Source organism: Alligator mississippiensis, chromosome 3 (genome assembly GCF_030867095.1).
Source record: "Alligator mississippiensis isolate rAllMis1 chromosome 3, rAllMis1, whole genome shotgun sequence".
Taxonomy (NCBI): Eukaryota; Metazoa; Chordata; order Crocodylia; family Alligatoridae; genus Alligator; species Alligator mississippiensis.
This window is the reverse complement of record NC_081826.1, coordinates 190,318,296-190,343,500: the sequence shown is the minus strand read 5'-3', so window position 1 is coordinate 190,343,500 and position 25,205 is coordinate 190,318,296. Positions and strand designations below refer to the sequence as shown.

The 25,205-nt window shown below is 43.7% G+C and overlaps 1 protein-coding gene across 2 annotated transcripts in view; it reads right to left on the bottom strand.

Annotated features, from left to right (window-relative positions):
- The window catches only part of GLIS3 (GLIS family zinc finger 3), a 345,944-nt gene that overhangs the window by 282,076 nt on the left and 38,663 nt on the right, over nt 1-25,205 (bottom strand). Inside the window, exon 1 of one of the 2 annotated variants that reach the window (XM_059724758.1) lies at nt 18,021-18,191. The exons of the other annotated variant lie outside the window; for it this stretch is intronic. The gene's annotated coding sequence lies outside the window, so the exon portion shown is untranslated. Of the gene's footprint in view, nt 1-18,020; nt 18,192-25,205 lie in introns of those variants that run through there. 2 annotated transcript variants of the gene reach the window in all.

Sequence of the window (25,205 nt, the reverse complement as noted above, 5' to 3'; positions counted from 1 at the left end):
CATCTCCTCTACCTTCTGGGCCCTCAGTGCCTCCCCCACTAGTCTCCAAAGCTCATTGAAGCTGGCCCTTCTGAAGTCAAGGGCTTTAGTCTTGCTATAAGCCCTTGAAGCCCTGCGCTGAATAGTGAATTCCAGCAGGTGATGATCACTTTTGTCCAGGTGGTCAAGGACCTGCAGTCCCCTCACTAGGTCATCCCCCATGGCCACGACCAGGTCCAGCAAGGCGTTACCCCTAGTGGGGCTGTGCACCTCCTGGGTAAGGTGAAGGTCCTGTAATACAGCCAGGAACCTATGCAAGCAGTCAGACCTGGCTGTCTGCTCCTCCCAGCAAATGTCTGGGTAGTTTAGGTCACCCATGACAATGACATCCCTTGACCTGATTGCTTCCATAAGCTGACCGGAGAAGTCCCGATCCAGCTCTTCCCCCTGGTTGGGTGGTCTGTAGTAGACACCCACCGTAAGGTCCCTTTCGCCACACCCCCCCCTTGTAGTTTGACCCACAATGTCTCTGTCCAACTCCCCCTCCTGACAAAACCACATGCCTCAGGGGATATATCAGCCACTAAATTCTGTTAACAATCATATTACCAGATCATGATTTAATTATGAGCCCTTAAAAATGTGGTGGTTCTCCCTCTCTCTCTCGTGCTCTCCCTCTCTCTCTTTCTGTCTCTCACACACACGTGCACGTGAACACATGCACACACCTTTCTTTGTTTAATTAGATTTCCAGCCTGGACTTCATGGGGAAAAATATGAAAGTTAGGCAAGTGTATACTAAAGGATTAGAAACCAGAGAGTAAATAAAAGGACCCTCTCTTTTTGTTTCCATCTTGTGATATTTAACATTGAGTCTGTTCCTGTGGTTCGGTTGGTTTTTGTTTTGTTTCATTTTTTTTAAGGTCTGACTTCTAATTTTTGAACACTTGGAATAGACAATGCTGTGTCAGTAAGAAACTTCCTCTGAAACATTTGGCAGTGGCTACTCTTAGAAAGTGAATACTGAATTAAACAGACCATTAGTCTGACCTGTTATGGCAGCTTCCAAGTTCCTAACTGTTTGCACAGGCCTAATCTTTACTATCAAGAACAATAATCCAAGGGAAATACATCAAGCAAAATTATAAGACTACATTTTTATTATGGGAAAATAGTAAGAAAGTAAAAGACTTTCAGTGCTTTGTATCTTGAAAAGCTGGTTTCCTTTGCTACCAGAGTACACTTGGTAAATTAGCTTGCATTAATTTCTAAAGCTATTTGCAGTTCACTTCCATGAGGTAATCAGGCATGTACTTTCAGCAATGTTAGTGTGAGACGAAAGAGATTGACAAAGCAGCATGAAGAACAATGTCTCCTTTCAAGTGGAACTGGGTAAGAAATTATCCAGAACTGACCGGTGCAAACAATACCATGCAGGTAATTAACTCGGCTGGTTCAAAGCAGACAGCAATGAGATCACCTACTTCTATGGAAACAGATTTTAGCTGTTGAGTTCAGACAAATGAAAACAGTCATTTTCAAATGGCTAATCTAAAAATACATGTTTAAATAGTTAACTTTGTGAGAATTTTGGGAAAGCACACACAGTGCAGCACACGGAGATCATTTCATTTCTTCATTTGGATCTGCAGTGTCCATACATTTCTATAGTAGCTCATATTAATAATGTATCAGCACTTATATTACCTATAAGCCCATTGATAAAAAGCTTTTTTGAAACAGTTTTGTTTTGTTTTCTCATTTTACATAAGGTAAACTGTACATACTAACTAATACTTAACTGAAGCAGTGGAAATGTTTTAACTGTCATCTTGCTTCATTGTCACAAACAGTGAAGTAAGTAGCTCTTTATTAATAATCCGTGATACTGGATAAGTGAACTCTATGCAAACTCAGTTTCTTTTCTAAACTGATTTTGCAGTTGCACCTGCTTTTCTGCTTCATATGGACAGGGCACTCCATCTGTCCCTCAGTTATAACATACCTCTTGCCCTCCATCTCAATTCTATGCTGTTTCCTATTTTAACACTGTTTACGGTACAAGTGTTTTACAGATACCCAACAGTGGTATCTATATACCTACATCCTGCCCAGCTGTTTTCAAGTGCTAAAACTGTTATTCACAAAAGATATAAGCCAGCTTCTCTCACCTATTAAGGACATATTCTGCCAAGATCTGATTTTCCTCTTGCATATTCCAGTGTAAATCTCGTGACGCTGTTGATGTCACTAGAGCTATTCAAGTGGGAAAGCAATATAAGCGTAAACAGAATAAGACATCTCTACATAGCAAAGGGAAAAGAAGAATAGTTACAAATCTTACCCTCTTATTACCACTGAGAAAAATTGAGGTTTGAATATTACAATATCATCAGGAAGAAAACTATGAACCTCATCAAAGAACAAGAATAAGCCGTATGACTCAGACAATGTCTTTCATTCCTAACACTAACTTGCTGCTTAACCTTGGGCTAAGCGAATGTACAGTTGGGCACATCTACGTCTGTTCCATTTCTTGGCTACATGAGATCTGAACTGCTTGGGAAGCTAAACAAAACAAGCACAATGAAACCATATTGTACGGCACACCATCATCTGAATAGTGTGGTTCAAAGACCCATGTGACAGGGAGATGCGCTGTTGTTAAAGAGACTTGCATATACACATAAAATAACACTAATTCAGTCATGAGCTTTTATTGGAATGGTCCCTTTCCTATGTTATAGCACTACGACACAGCATCCTCACATATGGCCGAAACATCATCAAGGAGACACTGCAAAGCAATGTTAAGACATTGTGCAATGATCTTAGGAATTTTTAAAGATCTTTATTAATTTACTTTTTAACATATGTAATAAAGACCTTGTAAATTCAAAAGTGAAACAAAACAGCAGGCTACAGGCAAGCCACAAGTGCACACACTCTACAAAAACAGTATCTTGGACTGCTACATCATTTCATAGATTTCATAGACATTAGGGCTGGAAGGGACCTCAGAAGATCAGAGTCCAGCCCCCCACCTGAAGAGCAGGAAGTCAGTTGGGGTCATAGGATCCCAACAAAATAAGCATCCAATTTACTCTTGAAGGTATTCAATGCAGGTGCTTGAACCACCTCTGGTGGCAGGCTATTCCAGACTTTGGGGGCTCGGACAGTAAAGAAATTCCTCCTTATGTCCAGCCTGAAATGGTTGTGCAGTAGTTTATAACCATTTGACCTCATCATCCCTTGGAGCGCTCTGGTGAACAAACGTTCCCCCAGATACTGGTGGTCACCCCTGATAAACTTATAGGTGGCCATCTGATCACCCAAGCCTGCGCTTTTCCAGACTAAAGAGCCCCAGGGCTCTCAGCCTGTCATCGTAAGGTCTGTTTTCCTGACCTCTGATCATGCATGTGGCTCTTCTCTAGACTCTCTCAAGCTTCTTCACATACTTTTTGAATTGTGGAGCCCAAAACTGGACGCACTGGACGCTGTATTTCACCTCCCACAATACCTTCCTATTGATATCATCTCTCTCTCACTGTATAGCCGTGCTTTTTTGTAGTTAAAGGTAAAATTCTTGTCGTATCACACACAATTCCTCAGTTTTATCATTAATCTTAATGAAGGGAGGCTCATAGGAGACAGTTTCTGTTTTGCCAGCATCCCAAGCTTCTCAGAGGTGAGACACAAGATCTTGTTCAAATGGTAAGGATCTCTTTCTCTCTCTCTCTTTTTTTTTTTTTTTTTTTATTTTTTTTTTTTTTACAGAAACCTGGTGGGATTCTACCCACAACTGGGCAGTAGACATTGAGGGCTATAGGTTGTATAGAGGGGATAGAGTAGGGAAAAAAACAGGGGCTGTAGCACTCTATGTTAAAGAGCAGTATACGTCCTCAATGATCAGGACAGGTTCAGAAGAGAGGCAAACTGAGGCACTCTGGGTTAGAATGCAAGGGGGTTGTGGGGAAAGGGACTTGATAGTGGGCGTCTAGTACAGACCGCCTCACCAGGGGGACGAGCTGGATCTGTAATTTTCAGGTCAGCTCATAGAGGCCATAAGGACAAGGGATGTGGCTGTCTTGGGTGACCTAAACTACCCAGACATCTGCTGGGAGGATCAGTCAGCCAGGTCTGATTGCTCACGTAGGTTTTTAGCCTGCATACAGGACCTCCACCTAACCCAGGAGGTACACAATCCCACCACAGGAAATGCCTTGCTGGACTTGGTCCTTGCCACAGGCGATGACCTGGTGAGGGATCTGCAGGTGCTCGACTACCTAGGCATTAATGACCATCATCTGCTGGAATTTACTATCTGGCGCAGGGTGGTGAAAGCAAGCAGTAAGGCAAAAGTCCTTGACTTCAGGAGGGCTGACTTCAATAAGCTAAGGAGATTAGTAAGAGAGACATTGGGGACTCGGCGCTTCAATGAGATGGGATTCCAGGATGGGTGGTTGTTCCTTAAGGAGACAATCCTCCGAGCTCAGAGGGAGTCAGTCCCAATGCAAACCAAAGGGGGCAAGAGTGCTATAAAGCCCCCTTGGCTCAGTAAAGACATCCAGGAGGGCCTGAGGGCAAAAAAGGTGGCATACAATCAATGGAAGCAAGGGGCTATACCCAAGGAGGATTACACCTCCGTTGCTCATGATTGGAGGGAGGTGGTTAGGAAGGCCAAGGCAGAGACAGAACTAGGACTGTTGACCAGAATTAAGGATAACAAAAAGTCCTTTTTCAAATACAAAGGGAGTAAGAAGAAGGCACCAGGTAATGTGGGGCCCCTACAGGACAGGCTTGGCAATCTGGTGATTACAGCAAAGGAAAAAGCTGATCTTTTCAACGAGTTCTTTGCCTCCATATTTCTGAGCAGGGATGGAGACAACTCTCCCACTAGGATTACGGACAGGCTCAGGGGACATGATGCCATGTCTAGAGTCAGGGACAATCTAGTTAGGGAACTTCTGGAGGGGCTGGACATGTTTAAATCAGCAGGTTCAGATGCTCTTCATCCAAGGGTACTGAGGGAATTGGCATAGGTCATAGCAGGGCCCCTGGTGTGGCTGTATGAGTGCTCGTGGTGCTCTGGCCAGGTCCCAGAGGACTGGAAAAGGGCCAATGTGGTCCCCATTTACAAGAAGGGGAGAATGGTCTATAGTTACCCAGGTCCTCCTGTTAGTCTCACCTCGGTCCTTGGGAAGACCTTTGAGAAAATTATCAAGGAGCACATCTGCAGGGCACCAGCATGGGAAGTAATGCTCAGGGGAAACCAACACAGGTTCATTGTGGGCAGATCTTGCCTGACTAACCTTGTTTCCTTTTATGACCAGGTCACAAAGTCCTTGGATGCGGGCGTTGAAGTGGATGTTGTCTACCTGGACTTCAAGAAGACCTTTGACACTGTTCTCACACCATGCTCATAAAAAAAACAAAAAACTAGGCGAGTGCGGCATTGATGCCTACACAGTCAGATGGGTGGCAAATCATTGGCTCAATGCTCGCACCCAGATAGTGGTGGTGGACAGGTAATTTTCAACCTGGAGGGATGTGGGCAGTGGAGTTCCCCAGGCCTCGGTCCTTGGACCTGTGCTATTCAACATCTTTATCAGCGACTTGGAGATGGGCATAGAAAGCATGCTGTCCAAATTCGCTGATGGCACAAAGATGTGGGGAGAAGTGGACACACTGGAGGGGACGGACAGAATACAACTATATCTAGACAGGTTGCAGAGGTGGGTGGATAAGAATAGAATGGAATTCAACGCAGACAAGTGCAAGGTGCTGCATCTAGGGAGAAGGAACCTGCAACATACCTATAGGCTGGGGAACACCCTTCTCAACAACACAGTGGCTGAAAGGGATCTTTGTTGACTCCAGGAGATACATAAGTTGCCAATGCAAGGAAGCGGTAAGTAAGGCTAACCACACCTTGTTGTGCATCTACAGATGCATCACAAGCAGGTCCAGGAAGGTGATCCTTCCCTTCTATGTGGTGCTGGTCAGGCTGAAGGTATTACACTTTATGGTTAGGACTGCCAGGCTCTGGAATTGGTTCCCAAGGGAGGTGGTACTCTCTCCTACCTTGGGGGTCTTCAAGAGGAGGTTGGATAGATATCTGGCTGGGGTATTATGATTCCAACACTCAGTCCTGTCCATGGCAGGGGGTCGGACTTGATGATCTGTTCAGGTCCCTTCCGACCCCAGAAACTATGAAACTATGCAATTGTTGCCAGTTGCAGTTCATTTTGGATGGACTGCAATTTCATATACTCAAGCTATAAAATGTAAGAAACATAATTATGAATCAGACTGTAACTTATGATTCCTTGTTTAAGACCAGATTGTGCTTAACCAGTGTGGGGGTAGCCTCCCTCGTGTGCACAGGGAACATGCACAATTCAGGACCATGTACTCCCCTGTACAGGCAGCAAGCCTAGATGGGTAATGTGGGTAAAGGCATGACTCTGCCCCTTACTCCCTTAAGGAAAAGACATGGTCCTTCCTCATCCCCAGTTCCTTCAGTGTCACTAGTGTCTGATGGGATAATAGCAATAATTACTCACTTCAGCTAGTGGAGCACAAAGGCAGGCAGATCTCAACTGGTGTAAACTGTCATCTTTCATCACCTGAAGGTCAGCCACCAAAACTGAGGTAATGCAAGAACTGGGAGGCCCTTTGCACTATGCTCTTGTTAAGCAGGAGACAGCTTGATCCTTAACAATTTTAGCAAGAAGTTGCCACACTGATTGTAACCCTGCCATCACACATCATTGTCTACTCTAGCAGGGCACATATGAGCCAATGGACAGTGCACAAAAACACAATAAACGCTTTGCTGGAATTTAAGGTACACTTGCATTTGAAACTCTCTGGTAAACCCCTATGTATGGCCCGTTGTAGCTGAATACCATCTCCCAGTAAAGCATTTTAGTCTTCAAGACACTGAAATCCAAAAACTGCACAAAACACCATTACATACTTTGACACTAAATAAGAAGAGGTTGGCAGGCTTTAGTGCTGCAAGAACTACCGGAAATGGCTCAGGTATTATGTAAACAGGAACATAAAAAACTTGGAATTACATTAAATCCCTGTCTGCTTCCCAAGTTAAAGCCACTGTGCAAAGATGTTAAATTGCTGTAACTTCAAAACCCAGGAGTACTTCAGTTAAATGTCCCCATCTGAGCTTGCAGGAAATATAAATGGGTGGTTCCTTCTTTCTCCTGACACTAAGAGCAAGATTTAATGTTGTTTCTCCTAAAAGATTATATGAGAATGTTATCCTAGATGTCAATTTAACCAGGCAGAAATAATAAGCATACAGCCCACATAACATATGCATTCTAAGAGGCTTTATGCTCAGTTAATTAGTTTAGCTATTGCTTTCATGGTTCATTTAAAAGCTTCATGCTTCATTAAATATCAATACATTTCATCACCTCAAAACACTTTTCAGTAAAAATACAATTGTCTTTTCAAGTGATAATCTTGTTAACTCACACACACACACACGCACACACACATTCATATATTCAGTATATGCATATACCGTTAACTAATACATACATTTCAAGCATGCTTATCAGATATTAGCAAAGTTTGAATTTCCACAGTAGTGGAAATATGCAAATCTCATACAATTTTTTAAAAATATCCGTTATCAAGAAAAAACAAAATCTTTTCAACATATGTAGTTTTCAGTATTTAAAAAATTACAGTACTGGAAATCTAACTGGTCCATTGAAAGGTTCTTGGAATTCCCTCACGTGAGAGGGATGTCCTTAGCTTGCTTTAAAAAAAAAAAATCAGGGAAGGTTGGATATTGTGAAGACAAGCCCTTTGTACCAACATGTCACTAACTTGTGAAAGCTGCAGCTACCACATATTTGGGTGAAGAGCTTAACAGGATTCAAAAAAGGCATTTATATGGCCAATGAAAACATTCCCAGTAACTGCCTCCTTTTATAGAAAGGATGTAAATTCTCATGCTTCAGGACCTAAACTCATTCCTCTGAGTTAGACAGAAGCTTTCCAGCTGGGCAAAGTATTACATGTAGGATTACTACATGTTTTTTCAAAGCTTCTAGTACTTCACACTTTATCTTCTTTTGTGAAATGGAGTTACTATTGTATATAAGAATATATATTATATAAATAAAAATAGCAAACGGTCCCATTCCTATCATCTTAATTAAACTGACTTTTACAGTGCAGTCATTATCATCATTCTTCAAATTATGGCTTATATAGGTTACTTAAAAGCTGTAATGTTATTACATCGTGACCCAAACAAAGCCTTACATTTGTCTTTCCATTTTTCTCTCTTCAAGTCACAGAGAGGCAAACCCTGGGAAAATTATACAAACAGCCACAAATATTTAAAACCTGCATTGTCCCTACATGCTTCCACTCATCTCAAAGCTTTAGGCATTTCTTTTTCAAATTTATTCTTTCATTAGACCAAGGCGTGCTAATTAATTGGAATTTCCCAGCGTCTTTGTTATTGTGATAAAAAAAACTCATTCCTTCATGTTAAAGTGGGTCCATCTACCTTCTACAAAGCCAGCGGGAATAAGAGGTAGGATTAAGACCACTTGAATGACCCAGACCCTGTAAAGACTACTCCAGTTCCTGCCCTCAGCCTTCATCCTTGCCAAAACTGATTTATGGAGAATGACATCTTAACCACAGCTTTTATTTCACTGAAGAGGCGGCTGCTGAGTTGACATTGTTTGGATCTGAAATTGGCTACTGAATAACATCTAACCTAAAGATGTAGAAAACAATATTGGCATACCACAGCAACCGTGTATGTGGATGTCTATGGGGTGGAGTGGAGTGTGAACAGTTTGAAGGATGGCAAAAACTGTTCATGGCTGAAGGCACATAAAAGGCAAACATATGCATGCACTGCACTAAGATAAAAACACCTTTGTTAAAAGGGAGAAAACCAGATTACACTCTTGATGGAGACTGAAATCAATTAAACAAGTGATATAAGCACTGTGTTATAGATAAGTCAGACCAACTTGAAACTAGTTTAATGCAGAATACCCCCTAGATGGTTATGGGTAAAGTTTTCAAGTGTGCCTGCTTGATTTTGAATCCTAAGTCACATTTGTAAATAAGACTTTGACTCCTAACTCACTTAGGATAGAATTTTTAAAACAGCCCTGTGGAGTTGTGTAACCAATTTTCTTCAATATAATGTATGTATTTAATAATCTGGTATAAATTACATTAGTGATGGTCACCAGCAATTTTCCTAAAATTAATGGAAACTATGGATGCTCTGTATCTCTCAAAGTAGGTTCCTGTTTGTTATTTTTTTTACCATTAACATCATGATCATTGTTGTCCTGTACAGAACTTGAAATTCATAGAATGCCTTGCAGTTGGTAAAATACAAACTGTTTGTTAAGTATATATGATGTGCACAGCATTCTACAAGACACAAAACAGAGCCAACAATGAACTGAGAATGGCATGCACCCAAAAAGCTAGGCGACTGGATCCAAGAGTGGAATTCATAAACGCAAAGTAGGTGCCTAAGTTCCTTTGTGAATCTCTCCCTTATGGTCTAAACAAGACAAAGAGAGAAAATCAAAACAATGGACATCTCAGAAAAGGCAGTAACCAGGGAGGTTGTTTGTCTAATAGTTTGTATTACTGATTCTCTTCCTGTGTGTGACATTGAAGAAGCAAGTCTATAAGGGAGAGCTGAATGAAGAGAGGGTGTGGATTGACATATGTGGACTGAGTCTGTTTTGAAGTGGAGCTATTACCCATAAAGAGCTTGTTAAAAAAAAGTGTGTTATGAGAAAAATGACCACTGAAAGAAAATGGGATGGGTAATAAATGTTTAAATTCCTGGTCTAACAGCACAATCACAGAACTTATCAGAACCTACATTTTAATGAAAGAAACATCAGTACTCCCCTCACTATAAATGTCATGCTGCTTTTGGACACCAGCACCACAAAATCCATCATTTTAATATGCCCCGTGTATACTCTTCAAAAAGTCAATGCCTATTTTCAAATGTCACTGCAGTTTTTTTTAAGATGTTCAGACATAGTCAACATTGTGAACTGTATAGACTAGATTGTTTCTATCCATCAGCTGCCTGAGTTGGGTTAGGCATTGTTGTATGTATTTGCCCAAATGTAGCAACAATTAAGAGGACTCACCCATGTGTGCAAGAATGATACCATGTTGGCCAGCACAGACAAAGGTGCTCTACAAAACCAAATGAAATAATCCAGTCTTCTCCCAGAGAAAGGGGAAATAGAAGAGAAATTGTGACTGAGACTCAATTCGTTCTCTGGTCTGCTTCTAGAGTACTGCAGCTTATGCCATCCTTACTCAAGGCAGACTGTAAAATGACAATCTAGCCACATACAATTTACAAAGTATTAAAGCTGAAATTTGGGGTGCCCCAGTAAAGCCATCAAAATAATGACTAACTAATGGGAATGATTGAGAGAGAGGTTGGGGATAGGAAGGGGATTTGGAATAGGCAGGGAAAGGTAAAGCAATGAGCAAATTTACCAGCCAAAAAAGTACAGTAAAGCTCCCACAGCTGCTAAGTCCAAGACCCTTTCCTTATATCTGCTCTTATTTCCAAGCAAGGTTTACAAAACTAGAACAAATAAAATCAAAATACTAGGTACTCAATATCCAATCCTTTCCCAGTTTCTACCAGGTAGGAAAAGAGACAACGCATCTATCCTCTTTGGTAGTCCATTCTATTTTGCTAAAACAGAGGCATGCATATGTATGCACACACACACACACACACACACGCACACACGCACACGAGTGGGACTCCTCTAATGGGCAGTGTAATACACCATAGTAAGAGGTGCCCCACTTGTTCAAGAAATGTTATAATGTTACATTTCATTACACAGAAAGAAGATTTGACCACCTAGGCTGAGTACAGACATTCAGGGAGATTAAGTAAGTATTGAAGGTAAATTGGAATAGGGGGTAGTGGGGAGCCTGGGGGGATTTGGGAGGCAATCATGCCCGGGGTGGTTTCAGGGGGCAAATGAGGTCCGTGGGGAGGATCGGGGGGATTGGGACAGCAAGCAGGATCTGTGGGAGGGATCAGGGGCTGGCAGCATCCACAGGAGGGATTGTGGGAAACAGCAGAGCTAACAGGGTCTGTGGAGGGGGGGAGGCAATTGGGTGTATCGGGGGGTAGGTGGGGTCCACAGGAGGGATCGGGGGATTGGGAGCTGGCTAGGTCTGTGGAGGGTTAGTGGGGTCTGGGAGGGTTTGGCAGGATCAGGGGGGCTCACCAAGTCCACATTGGGGATTAGGGGGGACCAAAGGCTATTTTAGCTCCCACAAACCTCCCCCAGCAAACCCCCCATGCCTCCTGTTGCTCCCCCTACCAGGACTTACTTCCTTAGCTTCTGGCATCGGCAAATGCAGATAAAACCGGCACTAGGAGCAGCTTGCAGGATGAGGGGTTTGTGAAGGAGCGTGGGGGAGCGGAAAGCTGGTTGGTCCATGGGTGGGGTCCATGGGTGGGGGAGGAGGATAAGGGGCTGAGGGGAGCTATTAATAATCTGGTGCCAGGGGGATGAGTAAGAAAAGTGCAGCCTTGGCACTGGGGCCACAGTCTGGGCTTTCCTAGCCCTGGGGGCTGCGCTGGGAACTGTACAGAAGTTCAGGAAAGTTAAATCAGTCTAAAAATGTCCAATTTGATCTTACCTCTGAGGTAAGATTAACTTAGATCAGGTTGGCCATTTTTACACAAATTGAACCTTCCTAGAACTTCTGTACAGTTTGCATTTAGATGGACCTAACTAGGGATTTAAGTGTAAGGTCCACAACAGGGCAAAATAGATTAGATCAAGATGGCCATTTTTAATGTAATAGAACCTCCCCTTAGCTCACTCCCAGTGAAGTCCTGCATCTTAATGCACATGCAAAGGGAGGAAAGCCAAGACTGCCCTTGTTTGTAATTTTGCTGGTTCCCAACTTTCTCATGCTTAAGCATTCAATCAACATGTTCCCTTAACATGGAGGGTGCACTCAATCCCATCTTCCAGGTCACTGATGAAGATATTGAACAAAACTGGCCCCAGGACCAACCCCTAGGGCACTCCACTTGATACCAGCTGCCAACTAGACATTCAGCCACTGACTGCTACCCCTTGAGACTGTGGCAGAAGGCCACCTTTGTTTCTCCCCAAAAACTCTGCTCTGTGACAATTTGATTAGGTTGGGCCCAGCAGAGGAGACACACCTTACCCTATCTCTTTAGGTAACCTGAGCTGGATACATTCCTGAGGGAGGGGGGAAACCTGCTCCCTCTGCCTACATGACTAGTTCCACACACCTGGATGAGGGGCTTCCTCCTTGGTGGGCTAGAGACTGCCAGTCTGCCTGGCGACTAGTGATGTATTTCAAATTGGTTGGCTGACAGCCAACAGGCGTTGGCCTCCATTGGACCAGGTAAATGAGGTCACAAGGGCTATATAAGTTAAGGACTGCCCAGGAGGAGGGGGCAGCAGCCATGAGGGAGACTCAGAGAGAGAGAAGAGCTGGACCATCTGAAACTTGCTCTCTCTCTCAAAACTCATGATCAAGGAACTGCCTGCCTCCAGAGGGAATCTCCAACTGCCTCTGGATGATGTTTGTGAGTAAGCTACCAGAGATCTAACTAGACATTTAGCTTGCAGTAACTCAGATACATGATCAAAGGCTACCCAGCCAGGGGAGTTTGCTCAATGGGATTTCTCTAATATTGCTCTACCCTGTACTCTATTCTAACCCTACCCCATGTAACCAATAAAGTTCTCCTTTGTACCTAGTGTGGGAGACTTATTGGGAGTGGGTCTAGATTATGCCTTGGGGTCCCCTTGGTTTGGTTGACTAAGGGAGACCACTACTTGTGCTTCTGACAGAGGAAAGCATCCCAACTTCTTGAAGGGAATCAAGTACCTTTGAGGGCTACTAGGCCTGTGTTTCCCAGGGTGCACAGAGCCAGAATCAGTCCAGAGCCCTGGGTGGTGACAGTGTTACCCCCAGGCTAGCGGGTGTGCTCCAGGAAGGGGGTCGGTCAGACGTGAGGCACCCCCAAGGAGGCACTCGGAGCCTGGAAGGTGGTCGGGCACAGTGAGGTGGGTGGCTCAACGCAGGAGCACCCCCTACTAGCCCGCCAGGCAGCTTTCTATCCAGCCACTTTACAGCCCATCCATCCAACCCATACTTCCTTAGCTTGCTTGAGAGAATGTTGTGGAAGACCATATCAAAAGCTATGCTAAAGTCAAGGTATATCACATCCACTACTCTCACCACATCCACAAAACCAGTAATCTCATCATAGAAGACAATCAAGTCAGTCAGGCATGACTTCCCTCTTGGTGAATCCATGCTGACTGTTCCTAATCACCTTCTTCCCCGCCAAGTGCTTAGAAATGGATTCCTTGAGGCCCTGCTCCATGATTTTTCCAGGGACTGAGGTGATGCTGACTGGTCTGTAGTTCCCTGGAACCTTCTTCTCCTTTTTAAAGATGGGCACTATATTTGGGCTTTTCCAATTGTCCGGGATCTCCCCCAATTGCCATGAGTTTTCAAAGATAATGGCCAGAGGCTCTGTAATCACATCAGCCAATTTCCTCAGTACCTTCAGGTGCATCACATCCAGTCTCATGGACTTGTACACATCCAGCTTTTTTTAAATAGTCCCAAACCTGTTCTTTCGCCATTGTTGGCTGCTCACCTTCTCCCCAAAATGTGCTGCCAGGTTCAGTAGTCTGGGAGCTGACGTTGTCTGTGAAGACTGAGGTGAAAAAAGCAGTGGCATTAAATACTTCATCCTTTTCCCTATCATCTGTCACTAGATTGACCCCCAACTCAGTAAGGGAACTGAAACTTCCTCTTGTTGCTGACATAGTTGTAGAAACCCTTCATGTCCCTTGCTAGCTGCAACTTCAATTGTGCTTTGGCCTTCCTGATTGGCCCAAGCAATACTTTTACTCATCTCTAGTTGTTTGTCCAAGTTTCCACTTCTTGTAAGCTTCCTTTTGGTGTTGTACTTCATTGAAGAGTTCCCTGCTAAGACAAGCTGATCTTCTGCCATGCTTGCTATTCTTCCTGTAAATCGGGATGGTTTACTGCTGTGTCCTTTATAAAGTTTATTTAAAATACAACCAGCTCTCCTGGATTGTTTTCCCCCTCAGACTGCCCTCCCAGGGGATCCTGCCCATCAGTTCCCTGAGTTGAACTCTGCTTTTCTGAAGCCCGAAGTCCTTACTCTGCTGCTCTCCTTCCTTCCTTTCCTCAGGGTCCTGAACTCAATCATCTTGTGGTTGCTGTTGCCCAAGTTGCTATCCACATCTACATTCTCCACCAAGTCTTCACTATTTGTGAACATCAGGTCCAAAAGAGCCTCTCCAACACTTGCACCAGGAAGTTGTCCCCAACACTCTCCAAAACCTTCCTGGATTATCTGTGCACTGCTGTATTGCCCTCCCAGCAGATGTCAGGGTGATTGAAGTCCCCCATTAGAATCAGGGCCTGTGACTTGAAAATTTTTGCTAGCTGTCTGAAGAAAGCTTCATCCACCTCATCCTCCTGGTCTGGTGGTCTATAGCAGATACCCACCACAATGTCACCCTTGTTGCTCTCCCCTCTGACCTTGATCCAGAGACTTTCAACAGGCCCATCTCCAGTTCCATGCTGGAGGTCTGAACAATCCTACAGTTCTTTTACATAAAGTGCAACTTCTCCTTCTCTTCTCCCCTACCTGTCCTTCCTGAACAGTTTATAATCACCCATGACAGTGCTCCAGTCATGTGAGCTATCCCACCAAGTCTCTGTTATTCCAATCCCATCATAGTTCCGTGACTGTGTGTAAGGACTTCCAACACTTCCTACTTGCTTCCCAGAATCCTTGCATTTGTGTAGAGACACCTAAGGTAACTAGCCAATTGGCCTACTTTCTCAGAACAAATAAGACGGCTTACCCTATTGCCCCTTCCTGCTTGGGTGACATGGAAGCACACTTTCCCACTTAGGCCAGGGCTTTGGTTTCCATCCCTTATAGAACCTAGTTTAAAGCCCTCCTCACTAAGTTAGCAAGTCTTTCTGTAAAAATTATCTTCCCTCTCATAGTCGCGTGGATCCCATCTCTTCCTAGCAATACTTCTTGGAATAACATCCCGCAGTCGAAGAAGCTAAAGCCCTGCTGGTGACACCACTTGTGCGCCCATGTATTCATCTACCAGAGCCCTTCCTTTTAACTGGTAGGATTGAGGAGAACACCACCTGAGTCCCTGATCCCCTCACCCTTGCACCCAGAGCCCTGCAGTCATTTTTGATTTGCTCATTTTTGACCTATCAGTATTATTGATGCCCACTTGGATGAGCATCATGGGATAGTCGTCAGAGGACCAGATGAGCTGGATGCCAGTTTGTTGTCAACAAATTAGATAATGTTTGTATAGAGCTTTGAAAATATAATAACACTATTTAACTGGTCCTGGGTATAACAGTAAACTGCATCTGACTGGAGGGTCTGGAGGCAATGTAGTGGAGCTACTTGAGGTAGGGTAGCTCCTATAAAATACCACAATGTTGCAACTTCCTGAGTAAAGCAGGTAAGGCACCTCAGAACTCTAGCTCCCACTGCCTTGTGAGTACTCCTTGTTTGGAGAGACCATCACCCTGACAGATACCTTGGTTGGAGGCACCATCACCCTAAGGGACATCACCCTGACAGAACACGCCCTCGCTGAGGCATTAGGCTGTCAGCAGCAGTTCTTATCTGGCAGAAGCTACAACCAGCAAGGCACTGAACATCTGTACTCAGTCTGGACTTTGGATTCTGTCTCAGTGGTCTAAAGCAGGGATGGGTAGGTCTTAGGTAGACTCCACTACTCCATACTCTTGCCTAGGCACATGTGTTGAAAGTCTTGGGGTGATGGCTGCAGGACTCGGTACAAGCAGATTCATTAAATACCTGACTAGATCTTTTATGTGTACACCATGATGCAGTTACTACTACAATTACCAGTATTCATCATCTGAACAGATAAGGAAAATAAGCCTCATGTGCCTACAACCACACTATATAGTGCACCTGTATAGGAAGAAAACATAAAACTAATTTACTTCAATGCCTGAACAGAATCTGTTATTATAGGCATGAAACAACACAGGGCTTCCTGAATTCACAGTACTTACTTGTAAAGGCATATAGCATTAAAGAGGCACACAGCAGCACTTGAATAGGATCTTGTTTCACATCTGCACTGCTTTCTGTCCCTACATTATACCTATGTAACTGCAAGGTAAGATTCCTGAAAGTATCCAGCAGTGGCTTAGACTCTGCTCCCATTGGTGTCAGACTTCAGTAGTGTAAAAACTTGACAAGCATTGATTGCTTTTGAAAAACCAACCCATAGTTTCTCTACTGAATTTGAAAACAGATAAAGAAGACAGACACAGGTGCCTATTGAAAGTGTTGGAAATTTCCTTTCCAACTGAGGTCTTTTATAGGACCAAGAGGAGGCAACAGAATTCAGACATCTTATGCAAGCTTTATAAATTGCACAGCAGCCATTGTTTTTTAGTATAGAGAGGCTCAATCAGAATTATAGAATGTGTTAGAACATTTAGGATCTATGCTAGAGAAGAAGGGTATGTACAGAGGTTCCGGGAGGTTAATGGGAGGTTAGATCATGTTAAAGTGGCCACCTGGCCTAACTTAATTCGCCCATGAGCAGACCTTACACCTAGTTCCCTAGTTAGACTGATCTAAGGGCAAACTGTACAAGTTCCAGGGGAATTAGATTGGTTAAAAAATGGCTAACTTGAGCTAATTTAGCTGTACCTCAGAGGTGCACTATGTTAGATTGGGTAAGGGTAGATCAATGTAACTGAACTTCTGTACATGTTCCGAGCACAGCCCCAGGACTGGGAAAGTTTACCTGCTGGCCCCGAACACAGGACTGTGCTTTTCTTCCCCACCCAGCACCAGGCTATTTTTACCCCCCTGACTCTCCCCTCCACCCCCAGACAGATAATTCCCCCCAAGATGCTCTAGTGCCAGTTTTACCAGCATTCACCAGTGCCAGGAGCCAATCAAAGTAAGCTGGGTTAGGGGGAGGGATGGGACAGGTGGGGGAGTAGGTCAATGGGGCAGGGTTGTTCATCTGGGGGTGGAAGGGACTGGGGAGCTAGAAGTAGCCCTGGGTCTGGGGGGGGAGAGAGCCCCCCAATTCTGCCAAACACGTCCTCCATGGAGCCACCAGCCCCCCTGATCCACCCATCCCTCCACCCACCCTAACTTACTTCAGTTGGGCTCCTAGCACAGGTAAACACCAGTAAAACCAGCCATGGGAGCAGTTTGTGGTATCGTTGTCTATTCAGCAGCATTGCGGGGCTGGGGGGGCAGCAACAGTCTGCTGAAATCCCACACACAGATTGGGGGCTGGGCCCCCCAGGAAGAGCTGAGGTAATGATCAGAGAGCTGGGGAATCAAACTAGGGGATAGATGTCAATATCAGAAAAGCCCTTCCCCCTCTCTCTCCTTAGTTTCTGTTTAGCTGCAAGCAAGCCCAGCTTCAAAACTTTTGAAACATTTTGTGTCCTCATGCCATTTCAAAGCTGTTTCAAAGCCTTTCATTTCATTTCATTTCATTTCAATTTTGGTGTTTCAAGCTCAAAACAAGTCTAAACAGCTTTGAAACAAAACACCCGTCAAAATTTTGCACAGCCCTAAAGGACAGTTTTCTTTCATTTTAATGTTTGTGAAGAAAGAAAAAGATTTTCTGGAATTTTCTATTCAGATGAAGTTTCCCATTCTAGCTTCACCGTCTCCAACTCTTTTCTGGTGTCCAGGAAGGGAGTTCTCGCTCTCTTGCCTGCCTGCTACTCAGAATGAGATTGCCCCTGACTACAGATTCTCTCTGTAAATCTGGCTAAATACAGACAGTCAAAAAGCCTGAGGCTGAATTGATTGTAGGTTAGTCTAAACTGAGATTAAATTGAAACAGAAGTGAACAGACATTTACCTTTGATTCAGAAAATGCAGCCATATGTCTGTAATAGCTCAGGCTAGAAGTCAGGTGACGCTACAGCATGGCACCCTGATATATAACCAACATGGGCTGTGTGTTTGCTTCCTCATCCTGCTGCCCCAAGGTCTCTGGGATTTGTAGTCCAAAATCAGAGCAGCAGTACTCCTCAGGGTTGCTCATCACTTCCTCTTCTTGCTTCCAGGTGCCTCTGGGATTTGTAGTCCACAGTCACAGCCAGCAGTAAGTTTGAGGGAGGGAAGGGGTGTTTAACTGCCCCTCCTTAGATCCAGACCCCAGCTGGGGTTTGCCAGGGGGAGGGGGAACAGTCTCCCCCCCAGCCCTGCAGACTGAGCTGCATCCCAGCCGGGCTTGCCCCCTCACCCCCTTGTCAGCCAGCCCTCACTGGTCCAGCTACGGAGCAGAAGGGCGGGGCCAGCCCTGCCCTCTGGAGCAGAGAGCACAGCCCAGCCCAGGGCTGCAAAGCATGGCGAAATGCTGGGGGACTGTGATTTAATTTGAACCAGGAAGGGGTCTGGGACAGAAGTTTCATAAACTGGTTTGACCATCAGTTAAGTCTGATATTACATTCAAGCAGGTTTATCTTAAACCATTTTCAGCCATTTTGAAACTGGTTTATGTGCACTGAGCTTCTTTTCTGTTACAGGTTTAAACCAGTTTATGTGTCACTTCTGTCCCTAGCCTTTGTGTACACAGGAGTGCCCACTTTGCCTCCCTGCACTAGGACTTAGGGTGGTCAAAATCCGTGGGCCCAGAAGAGCACTGGAATAGTTTACCTAATGTGTTAGGCTGTATTCAAGCTACAAAACAGGGAGCAAAGGGGTATGGCCCCAATTTTCCTTTGCACAAGGTCATAGTCTCCCTGGACAGCTGGTATGCCTACATGGTATAATGGAGTGCTGTTAAGCTACCCAGGTCACCTCTATACTAGCTAGCGCAGGTATCAAAAGAGGCATGACCATGTTAGCAAAATACTCTTCCTTAGTTAATATCCCTTGCTTCTCAGTGGAGCCAATTTACTTAGGCCTCTGCTGAGCTACTGTGCTAACACAGCAACTGTCCACTCAGAGCTGGCTTGGGTATCCATCCATTAGACATGTCTAGTGAGTAAGCTGGCTGTCTCTTTCTAAGGGATGCTGCAGCTTGTGAACTCCTCCAGGCACAAACCTCCCTAGAGCTCTCCCTAGGGAGGCACAGCTCTCCAATCTCTCTGTAAAGTAGGCCAGGATGTAATTTACACAAATCCAAACCTGGTTCTCACTGTCTTTCTGCAGCACAAGGTGAGCAATCAGCAGTATTTCTCTTCTGCCCAGTTGGTATGGGCAGAAGAGAATGCTTCTCTTGGATAGTTACTACAACTCTGCACGCACCCACCCACACATGCATGTTCAGGTCCTACACCCAAATTTATTTCAATTCACTTAGTTCTCATAGGAAATAAAATCACAAAACAATTGCATGGAAAAATCTTTATCGTCTCATATAAATAAGGCTTTCAGCTATACACACAGTGATAGTTTACATTATTGCTACATCTTATTTGCATCTATGTATCTATTTCCATAGCCATATAATGTAATCTATGTATTTCAAACAATGGTACTTGTAGTGTTTGCCTAAAAAACAAAGGCAGGAATGGAAGGGAAGTACTAGGAGTGCAGTGAGAATGGAGAGAAGATTGAAGGAAAGAGAAAAAGCAACAGAGATGAAAGCAAGCCAAGGTTCAAGCATCCCACTGCCCCCCTACCTTATCTGATTTAACTGGGTCTGTCAAAGGAAGCCTCTTCCCAAGGTTGGTGCTGCAACAGCAGCTGAGATTTATATGTGGTTATGGACAAAGAGCAAGCACTGACCTGGATATATGCAGAGCTATCATTTCTATCCCAAGCAGTAATATGGGTCTGTACAGGTGCTACACTTGCCTGCCTGACTGTCACAATGCTTGTATAGATAGAGGACCACTGCAAAGTTGTACTGTCAAATCTTGAATAGATCCAAATAGCACCTGAAAAATATTCATTAATATTCATAATTCAGACATATTTCAAGCAAAGAGAGACATACTGAAGGCGTATGACAGGTACTTAAGAGATATTGCTACAGGCACTGTGCAGTCACTAGATGGTTCTATAATTTGCAGTTGCACATTTTTGGTGCAATAACAACAACACCTTATGGGGGACACAGCGATGACAATGACCATGAGCATCTTAAAGAAGAGCAGGCATAAAAATGAGCAAAACTAAAAATCAAAAACAGAAATAGTAAGTTTCCAAAAAAGCAGGCAGACAATAGATCTGAGGAAGATACGTAATATCCTTGCTATTTATGGAGAAAACCCTGCTATAATATTTTCTTACTTTAATGCAAAAGATCCAGTTGTGTACTGAATCTTGGCCTAAACCTGTCCCTTCTGTGACTACTGTTTTGCCACCAAACATGCAGCAAGAAGCAGCTACAGTAATACAGTGCTGCATGCCTGTAGATATGCCACAAGTCAGCTACAGTGAATGATTCAGTTGTACAAACTAAAGCAGGTTTGCATTTAACATTTGCATTTGTTAGTCATGGGCATATAAATTTAGTCCCTCCACATAAATTATTTCATACTTGGATAATAAGTGGAGATATTTTAACCAACTTCTCTAGAGAAGACAGGCCAAAATAATTGTTAGGTGATTCAAACTACAGTAAAGCTTATTACACTAAGTTAAAAACAGCAACATACCTACTACAATAAAACTCATTTGAACCAGTAAGCTATATTACACCCTAGCTCCTGCGTATTTTGCTAAACATACTTCCTGAGTTTTAATTATAATAATTCATAAAAGGAATATGATTGCAAGAAATGCGTGCAGTTAAGATGCCAGGATCTTTGTCCTTCACCCATTCTTTATTAGTTTCCTTTTTATACAAAGTTGTCATGATCTGTTCCAAAATAATATGAAGCTTTTTAGTGTGCAGAGAATAATAAGACATCTTCTATATATTACTTCCCTTGTCTATTTACAATGTTATTGCTACTTTTTAATATGCTACTTATATTTGGCAGTTTGTCTCTAAACGGTAAATTAACCTTCCTTTTTTTTGTATGCATTTCAAGGAAGACTTTCTTATGGAAAAAAATATATAAAAATATTTCATTGAAATGAAACCAATAGGTTTCCATAGAAATTACTCTAAAGACCTACAGATTTGAATATGGACCATTTTCTCTGTTTTTAAGCCATTTTTAGAATTCTATATAGTGCGGATATATTTTTTTATTAAATTTTATAGACTTTTTCTATTTTCTACTAAATTTTGTAGGACTTCTCCACAAAGGCTAAAAAATGACTAATTCCATTTGGACATTCCTGTAACATTGCAATTTTTAGCTTTACACTTAAAGAAAAACACTGGGTTCATGAATGACTGGTGCCTCCTGAGACTGGGGGGGGCACCATGGTGGCAAGCAGGGATTGCCCGCAGCCAGCAGCATCAGTGTTGGTGGCAGTGAGTGGCGAACAGGGACCGCCTGCAGCTGCCACCAGCAGTGTCGGCAGTGGCAAGCGGGGGCTTGGGGTGCATCAGCAGCAAGGGGGGGGGGGAGGGGTGCCAGTGGCTACCGCTTGCAGAAGTCAGTGGCAGCAGTCAAATTTGGGGGGGAACATGTGCCCCCCTTCCCCACCTTACACAGCACCTATGACTGGGTTGTTGAAGAGGCCGCATGAAAGACAAGGCACAGAAGAAGCGGAGGAAAAAGAAGAATGACCTAGCATATTAACCACCAAACAACCATGAGACAAAAAGCACCTTTTGGTCACTACCAGTCTGGGCAGAATCTGAACCAGTGGCACAGGTTAAAAGGTTTAATACTGCTTAACCATCCCGCGATCTGTTTTGTTCTATTTGTTTTATAAACATTTCTTGGGTCTAACTCAAAAGTGTTCCACATTTCAAATAGCAGTGAGAGTCTTTTTACTAGTTAAATGTCTCAACATTCAGACGTGTCAACCCTATTTAATTCAGTCTCACTACAGAACATGCCATGAGATAAATAAAAGTTTAAACTTCTTTAAAGCTTCCATATTTTGTAAGAAAAATATTTTTCTTTTATAAGAAGAATTCAAAATATCCAAAGGAAAAAAATGTAAAGAACTAAAGGAATTAATTCATACACCTGATTCCAGCTGAGGTCAGCATTCATTCTAGGCAAGATTTTTTTTTTTCAAACAAAGGGCCTAATCCAAAATCTACTGAAGTCAGTAGTGATTTCAATGGACTTTGGACAAGGCCCAAAGTTGGGGTGATTACAGCATATTTCAAATGAATCAATAAATGTTGTCCTCATTTGCCTTGTTTCCTTTGTTTGACACATCACAGAAATATTCTGTTTAAGAACTATTATATATCTACTGTAAGAACTATATATATTTAAAATGTATTCCTTTTCTTTCTTCCTTCTTTTGGTACTTCTGACAGTTGCACAAAATCAGCAATCTGAAGAGTCCATCTGCTCCTGCTGGTGACCATCTCACTTGCAAACATTCTACTGATGACACTAATCACTTTTACACCAAACAATGATGACATCATAAATAGTGTTACTAATCAGAACTTAATTTCAGTGATTGCTATACACTAGGAAAAATTAATTCCTTGATTTCAAATAAGGGACTAAGCAGCAGAAGTAAATGGAGTTTTTTTATCAATATCAAAACTCCTTTTTTCTTAGTATGAAAGAAACTACTGAAATATTCTTATATAATAAAGGGCTTAGTTCATCTGTCTGTCCGTAGCACTCTTGGAGCACTCTGACTGGTTAGTGAAACAACCAGTCAGAGTGCAGAGCACTGCCATGATGAAGGGGATGGAGCAGGGGGGCGAGGCCAGTGCCACTGGCCTTGCCCTGCCACTGGCCCTGCTGTTCAGAGATGGCAGAGTGCCACCATAACAGCAGGGACAGAAGGGATGGAGCAGGGGAGTTTCCAAGGAGCAGGGCTGAAGGGGTGCAAGGCCAGCGGCGCTAGAGGCAGCGGTGGCACTGGGTGCTGGTGGAGGGGGACAGAGGGGATGGCAGGGAAAGCTTCCCCCCCACTCCTGGGAGGAGGCGGTGGCACAGGGTGGAGGGACGCCATCCCTGCCCACCCCCTCTCCCCCCCAGGCATTCTTGACAGGCAGTTTGGTAGTATATCATATAAATATAGGAATGCATCTTTACATTTCAGCTAAACTCATGCTATAGTAATTCAGAAATACACTACTGGTTGCATATAAAGGCGTAACAGAGGCTGCATATACACATACAAATTATCTGGGAGAATTCTCCCAGGTTTGTTCTCCTGGTAAAGAAATTTACCCAGAGCCACATAGCTCCACATGTAGCATATGGACATTAATATTCTGAGGCCCTGAAGATTGGAGAACTTGCAGTGCTGACACTGTGCAGCCAGGTTGGGGGTGGGGCAAGGGGGATGGCTGTGCACATATCTCAGCAAGCTCTGCAGACTCCCTTAGTCTGCCTGGTGACAGATGACAGCAATGCACAGGGCAGCCATGATGAGGTGAGCCAAACTGCCCATGGTCAGCCTGTGTTTTCCTGCAGCACAACGTGGGGATTTTGAAGAGGGCGTATTCTGCTACCTGCTGGAGCAGCAGAGTCAAACAAGCAACACACAGCCCCTGGAGGGGAGACAGATAATGCTGGAGGATTATGTTCCCTGCTAAGAGAAGCCACAACATGTACAAACATTCATTCTTCCCGGGGAAACCCTCTAGGTGGTGATTTAACCCTAGTGGTTCCCAGGTTATTTTTCTCCTGGAGAAGCAATTTTACTCAGAAAGAAAAAGCCTGAACATCTGTATACTTGTGGCTTCTTCTAGAAGAATGGCAACTCTAAGAAAAACTGAATTTCTATTGGAGACCAGAGAGCTATGCTTTCCAGAACAAAGTGCTGTAGTCTGCACTGGGGAAGCTAGGGTTACCCAGGTACAGGGCCACAGGTCAGCTGGTTCTCGTCTGTCTTAAGTGGACCCTGGGCCACTGAAAAAGCCAGGAGCAGAACATACCCCCTAAGTGCTTCAGTGCTGGGCTTTTCCAGCCCAAAGCACTCAGGCCCTGCTTGTCTGGGGCTAACATACACTCTTCCTGGCCCTGCACGAGGAGACAAAGGGAGCTATTTTTCTCCCTGAGTGGCCACTTTTACTATGAGAGAAAGGTTATGAACATCTGACAACTCATCGTTTCTCCTGAGAGAGCAAGGACTCTCACTCTAGAAACTAAGCATCTGTACATAGCCCTAGTTTTCACAATACACATTGTACTTTCATTAATGTTAGTGTTTTAATAAGGGTATTAGTGGACCTCCATGATATGGATTTGACAGAGAATGACTATACATTCTTTTCTTTCTACAAATTTTTATTGGCAAAAAGGCTTTCAATACATGAAACAGGTTTAGAAAATGACATTTTTTGCATATATAAAGAAGAGTCTGTCCCTACACAGTTATGATAAGTACAGGAATAGGAAGGTCATACGGTAGATGATAAAGGATGGGGAGGTGATAATGATAGAAAATGGAACAAAAGGATGCTGAAGCTGTTACAAGAAGGCAAGTAAGAGTCTCTCTGGATATTAATTAAGCTGCAAGAAGAGGGCAGATATTACTGTAGTTGGCAGTAGGCAGAAAGTATGATTGTGCTAGTGAGGGGCAGGTGATAAGACAGTCGTGTATCTTGTAAAGAATTATATGTGGTGTTAATCGACTAGAGTTGTGGGCTGGAAAAGTAATGAGAACAGGAGAATGAGAACAGGACAGGAGTTTGCACTTAGGGCAGTGGGGTAGCTGGGGATAGGAGGTAAGGGAGAAGTCTGTCCAAGCACTGGAGACAGTTGGAGTAGAAAGGAAGAATACGGTGCTGAAGCTGGGAAGATGCTTTTGAACCGGGTCAAAACAGACAGAAATAGGTGGTTAGTGAAGTTAGAACAGGAGTCTCAGTCCAATGTGGATCAAATGATGGTATAACATCTCATCTGGGGCACAGCTGAGGTTCCTCCTCCTGCATCTGACTAACCAGTAGTGTAACAAGGGGACACCTAAAGGGGGTGGTGAGCTCAAGGTGCTAACAGGGGATGCAGGGGAGCTGCACTGGAATCAAGGCAAAGGGATGCTA